Genomic DNA, 6,063 nt, shown 5'->3' with positions numbered 1-6,063 from the left:
GATACTTTCATAAGGCTTGTAAAATTCTCAGCCATTCATTCTTCCAATAATGTTTCTGCCCCATTCTCCCTCTCCTCTCTTTGAATTTAATTACACTTTAGGCTTTTTGACTGTATTCTTCAGGTTGTTCACACTTGGTCCTCGTTTCCCCTCCACCCCTGATTCTTTTTCTCTCTGTGATTTGGCTTGGACATTTTCTGCTAATCTGTCTTCCAGTTTATCAATCCTGTCTTCTGCTTTCTTACTTAGGGTTCCTTCCAGAAGAAGACCCTGAAATAAGATTTGAGAGCAATTAGTTTGTTTAAAATGTAATACCAGAAAACATCAGCAATGGAATGGGTGAGTGAGACAGGGAAGCAAAGGCAGCCAAAAAAGGTCCATTATCAAGCAAGTTTCCACTGTGAGTATTTTGGTTGGAAATGCTCAGAGTCAGTGCAGAATACATGCTAAGAGTTTACCCATCTGAGGGATGAGGGAGCTGAGATATTTATTGACTAACTCCCATCTGTCATTTTTTGAGGACTGCTCCCAGGAGCTATTAATTCTCTGTCCCCTCTGGCCTGAGCAGAGTGGGCTCCAGCACACAGAGAAAGCCACCCACCTGTAGGAAGTCAGCTCAGTCTGCACTATAGTAATACGGCCAGAGGAAACTAAACATCACTAATTGCATTTGCTACAGTTCTCCTTTCATGCCACTCTGGTATACTTATAGCACACATCGGTTTCAGTGCGTTTTACCTCTGGTTTGTACCTATTCCTAGGTTGTGGCCCTCCAGAATTTTCAATTGAGAGACACTGCTGTGTCTTTTTTCCCCCCAGTCTCCAAAGACTATGTGGGCTTTTCACTCTGCTTTTGAGAGGCTTTTGGCTTAAATTTTTAGCCTCTTACCCTGTGTTCAGAATTTTGCAATGATTCTGAAGGGGATAACAATGATGTATTTGAGGCTCTCCAAATACCCAGGGGCTGGTTTCTCAGACCCGCAGCAGTAGCCTTCTGCCAGAGGGCAAGTCTGCATTCTTGGCCTCTAGGTATCTCCAGTTGCTAGTGTTCCCAGGAGAGGGGGTGGGAGATCATCATTGTCAATTCCCATCATTCCTAGGGCTTTTACCTTTGTCTCCTCATCTCTCACTGCCCAACCAGATTTTGTCTACTAAGCATGTTGACACTGCAGAAAATTCTACTCCTTTCCAGGATTTGAATTAATTATTTAGCCTCCTGACCTGTGCAGTTTAGGACTCTAGCTAAGGTCTCAGGAAAGAAACCAGCCATGTGTTTGAGGCCCCTCAGGGCTCCAATTGTGTCACTCAGTTCCGTGTGACTTCTTGAAACTCCACAGCTCTCTGTGCTCCTGGAAGCCCTCTCTGCCAGAGCCTCGCCCAGATTCTCCATTTATGACCTGTGCCCAGGATCTACGAATACTCTGAGGATAGAAGCAAATCTTCAGGTTGACCCTGAAACATTCTCCGCTTAGTGGAATTTTACTTCCTTTAATCCCCAATGCCTATGCCGTTCTCTGTTGCTTTTGAAGATATGATTTTATAAGTTGTCTGATGTCTCTACGTTATTTTAGTGGGAGCATTGCCTTGCTGTAAACTACTTCATCTACCAGAAAGTGGAACTCTTTAACTTGCTGTTATAATTCTAACTTCCTGGAAATAGATGTTCTTTCCTCTTTTCCCTTATATAAATTCTGGGATATACATTTCCCTCTAAGTCCAGGTTTACTGTATCCTACAAATTTTAGTATGTTGTATTTCAGTATTATTATTCAGTTAGTTTCTCCTTTCCATTGTGATTTCTTCTTTGACCCATGATTTACTTAGAAGTATATTGTTTAATTTCCAAAATTTGAGGATGTTGTAGTGTTTTTATTGTTAGAGAATATCATCTGATAATTTCCATTCTTTGAAATTTTTTAAAATTTGTTTTATGGCTCACATATGTTCAATTTTAGCAAATGTTAATATGCACTTGAAAAGAATATATGTTCGTTCTCTTATTGTTGGAAGGCAGTATTTGTTTGTTTCTGTTGCTAATAACAAAATAACTGAAACTGGGTAATTTGTAAGGAAACAATATTTATTGCTTACAGTTTCAGAGGCTGGGAAGCCCAAAGTCCAGAGAACACATCTGGTGAAGGCTTTGTTATTGTTGGTGACTTTATTCAGCAACTCAGGATGTCATATGGTGGACGGTGGAGCAGGAGAGAGAGAGTTTCTCATGCACTTTTATTTTAAAGCCATCAGAACCATGCNGAAACCAGCCATGTGTTTGAGGCCCCTCAGGGCTCCAATTGTGTCACTCAGTTCCGTGTGACTTCTTGAAACTCCACAGCTCTCTGTGCTCCTGGAAGCCCTCTCTGCCAGAGCCTCGCCCAGATTCTCCATTTATGACCTGTGCCCAGGATCTACGAATACTCTGAGGATAGAAGCAAATCTTCAGGTTGACCTTGAAACATTCTCCGCTTAGTGGAATTTTACTTCCTTTAATCTCCAATGCCTATGCCGTTCTCTGTTGCTTTTGAAGATATGATTTTATAAGTTGTCTGATGTCTCTACGTTATTTTAGTGGGAGCATTGCCTTGCTGTAAACTACTTCATCTACCAGAAAGTGGAACTCTTTAACTTGCTGTTATAATTCTAACTTCCTGGAAATAGATGTTCTTTCCTCTTTTCCCTTATATAAATTCTGGGATATACATTTCCCTCTAAGTCCAGGTTTACTGCATCCTACAAATTTTAGTATGTTGTATTTCAGTATTATTATTCAGTTAGTTTCTCCTTTCCATTGTGATTTCTTCTTTGACCCATGATTTACTTAGAAGTATATTGTTTAATTTCCAAAATTTGAGGATGTTGTAGTGTTTTTATTGTTAGAGAATATCATCTGATAATTTCCATTCTTTGAAATTTTTTAAAATTTGTTTTATGGCTCACATATGTTCAATTTTGGCAAATGTTAATATGCACTTGAAAAGAATATATGTTCGTTCTCTCATTGTTGGAAGGCAGTATTTGTTTGTTTCTGCTGCTAATAACAAAATAACTGAAACTGGGTAATTTGTAAGGAAACAATATTTATTGCTTACAGTTTCAGAGGCTGGGAATCCCAAAGTCCAGAGAACACATCTGGTGAAGGCTTTGTTATTGTTGGTGACTTTATTCAGCGACTCAGGATGTCATATGGTGGATGGTGGAGCAGGAGAGAGAGAGTTTCTCATGCACTTTTATTTTAAAGCCATCAGAACCATGCCCATGGTCACCATTAAACCATCAATGAATTAATCTATTCACTAAGGCACAGTCCTCACAATCTAATCACTTCTTCAAGGCCCCATCTTTCAATTACCATGATAGGACTTCCCACCCTCTTAACACTGTCAACAGTAGGGATTAAATTTCTAACACCTGGACTTTGGGGGACACAATTCAACCCACAACAGTATTCTATGTATATTGATTAGGTCAATTTTTAATAATTTTCTTGTTCAAATCTTCTAAATCCTTACTTATTTTTCTCTGTTTGTTCTATCAATTACTGAGGGAGCAAATAAAAATCTCCCATTATAGTTGTAGAGTTGTCTCTTTCCTTTTTAGTTTTGTCAAATTTTGCTTCTTATATTTTGAGCCTCTGTTATGAAGTGCATATAAATTTGGCATTGCTATGTATTTGTGGTAGATTGATCCTTTTAACATTATCCCTCTTTATCTCTAGTAATGCTTTGTTTTGGAGTCCCCTTAGACACACTATCTTACTTTTAATTAGTGTTTGAACAGAATATTTTTGCATTCTATTATTTTTTTAATAATTCTGCATCTTTACATTTAAAGCAACATTTGGTTGTTGCTATTGTTGTTTCTAAATCTAGTCTTAGACTTTTAATTGGAGAATTTTCTTTATCTATATTTAATGTTACAACTAATATTTGAGTTTAAGCCTTGCAACTTACTATTTTTTTTATTTGTTCCACTTCTCTTATTCTCCATTTCCTTTCTTATTCTCTTTTATATCAAGTATTTTTACTATTCTATTTTTCTTCTCTACTAGTTCTTAGTTACACATTCAGTTACTATTCTGTTAGTGATTGTGGAGAAAATAGAATAATTTAGTCAGGCTCCCTCAACATTTCTTGTAAACAAGTTGCATGTGGGTGGAGTTAGTGTGCATGTGCACCAATGTATCTTTTTAGTTTTGTAGCTATTGTGTGTTCTGCAGTTTGAAGCAGGCTAGCCAGCAGAGAGCTGGCATCTAACAATAGAGCATGTTTACTCTGCTGGCAGCTCTTCAGTTTTTTTTTGGACCTTGATGCAGAGAGCTGGCATCTAACAATAGAGCATGTTTACTCTGCTGGCAGCTCTTCAGTTTTTTTTGGACCTTGATGATAGCAGTTGAGTTTCTGAGTTTCTCCTTTGTACTGCCTAGCTCCTAGATGTGTGTGTACTGAATAAAGACTATTCCTTCTTCAACCAAGGCTCCAAGGAACTTTTTGCTGGTTACCTAGCTCATATACCTGTGTGTGAAGGGTCTGTGAATGGGCTCGAGGGGTCTGTGAGCTCCAGATCCTAGCCCTAGCTCTACAGTGATGAACCAAGAAATTACAAAATGTATTCTTGATTTATTAAGATCTAATATAAATAAATATTTTTACAATTTCCCAGACAATGTAAGGGTCTTAGAACATCCTAACTCCATTAACCCCTTTTTTGGGTGCTATTATTGTTGTGTATTTTAATTATATATATAATATTATTATATAATTATGTGTGTTTCTATTTATAAGTATTTTAAATGTATATAATTTAAGTATAAATAATATTAAATATAGATTTATAGTCCCACAGATATTATTATTGATGTTTTCAACAGTGAAAATTCATTTGGATTAACCTACTTTACCCCTTTTTAAAAATAAAAAGTTTATTTTGGAATAATTTTAGATTTACAGAAAAGTAGCAAAGATAGTACAAAGAGTTCCACCCGACAGCCATTGCAGTACATTGAACTCCATAGAGACAGCACCAGGGCAAGTGAGAACCAGACAGGCACTAGGCAACTGTGTCTCACTGTGGAAAAATAACTAAACACAGGCAAAGGAAAGCCTAAGAAGCCAAGAGGCAAAATGTCATCATATGCATTCTTTGTGCAAACTTGTCAGGAGGAGCAAAGAAGCAGCACTCAGATGCTTTAGTCAACTTCTCAGAGTTTTCTCAGAAGTGCTCAGAGAGGTGGCAGACCATGTCTGCTAAAGAGAAAGGAAAATTTGAAGACATGGCAAAGGCAGACAAGGCCTGTTATGAAAGAGAAATGAAAAACAATATCCTTCCTAAAGGGGAAACAAAAAAGAAGTTCAAGGATCCCAAGGCACCCAAGAGGGCTCCTTCAACCATTTTCTTGTTTTATTCTGTGTATTGCCCCAAAACCAAAGAAGCACATCCCAGCCTATCCACTGGTGATGTTGTAAAGACACTGGGAGAGATGTGGATCAACACTGCTGCAGATGATAAGCAGCCTTATGCAAAGAAGGCTACTAAGCTGAAGGAAAGATATCAAAAGGATATTGCTGCATACCAAGCTAAAGGAAAGCCAGCAGAAAAGGGAGATGCAGCAAAAAAGGGAGTTGTCAAGGCTGAGAAAAGCAAGAAAAAGAAGGAAGGGGAGGAACACAAGGAGGATGAAGAGGACGGGGAGAAAGAGGAAGATAATGATGATGAATAAGTTGGTTCTAGCACAGTTTTTCTTCTTGCCTATAAAGCATTTAACTCCCCTGTATACAACTCACTCCTTTTAAAGAAAAAAATTGAAACATAAGGCTGTGTAAGATTTGTTTTTAAACTGTACAGTGTCTTTTTTTGTATAGTTAACTGTAGAGCTAGAGCTGAGTCTGGAGCTCACAGAGCCCTGGAGCCCGTTCAGAGACCCTTCACACACAGGTCTATGAGCTAGGTAACCAGACAAAACAGTCCTTGGATCCTCAGCTGAAGTAGGAATAGTCTTTATTCCGCTCACACACATCTGAGAGCTAGGCAGTACAAAGAGAAACTCAGAAACTCAACTGCTAAGGG

The 6,063-nt window shown here is 38.2% G+C and overlaps 1 pseudogene; it reads left to right on the top strand.

The window, feature by feature from the left end:
- The window catches only part of LOC103601006, a 54,815-nt pseudogene extending 49,099 nt beyond the window's left edge, over nucleotides 1–5,716 (top strand).
- Nucleotides 5,717–6,063: the final 347 nt, after the last annotated feature.

Source organism: Galeopterus variegatus, unplaced genomic scaffold (genome assembly GCF_000696425.1).
Source record: "Galeopterus variegatus unplaced genomic scaffold, G_variegatus-3.0.2 Scaffold3548, whole genome shotgun sequence".
In the NCBI taxonomy this organism is placed as follows: Eukaryota; Metazoa; Chordata; class Mammalia; order Dermoptera; family Cynocephalidae; genus Galeopterus; species Galeopterus variegatus.
This window is presented reverse-complemented; position numbering and strand designations above follow the sequence as displayed.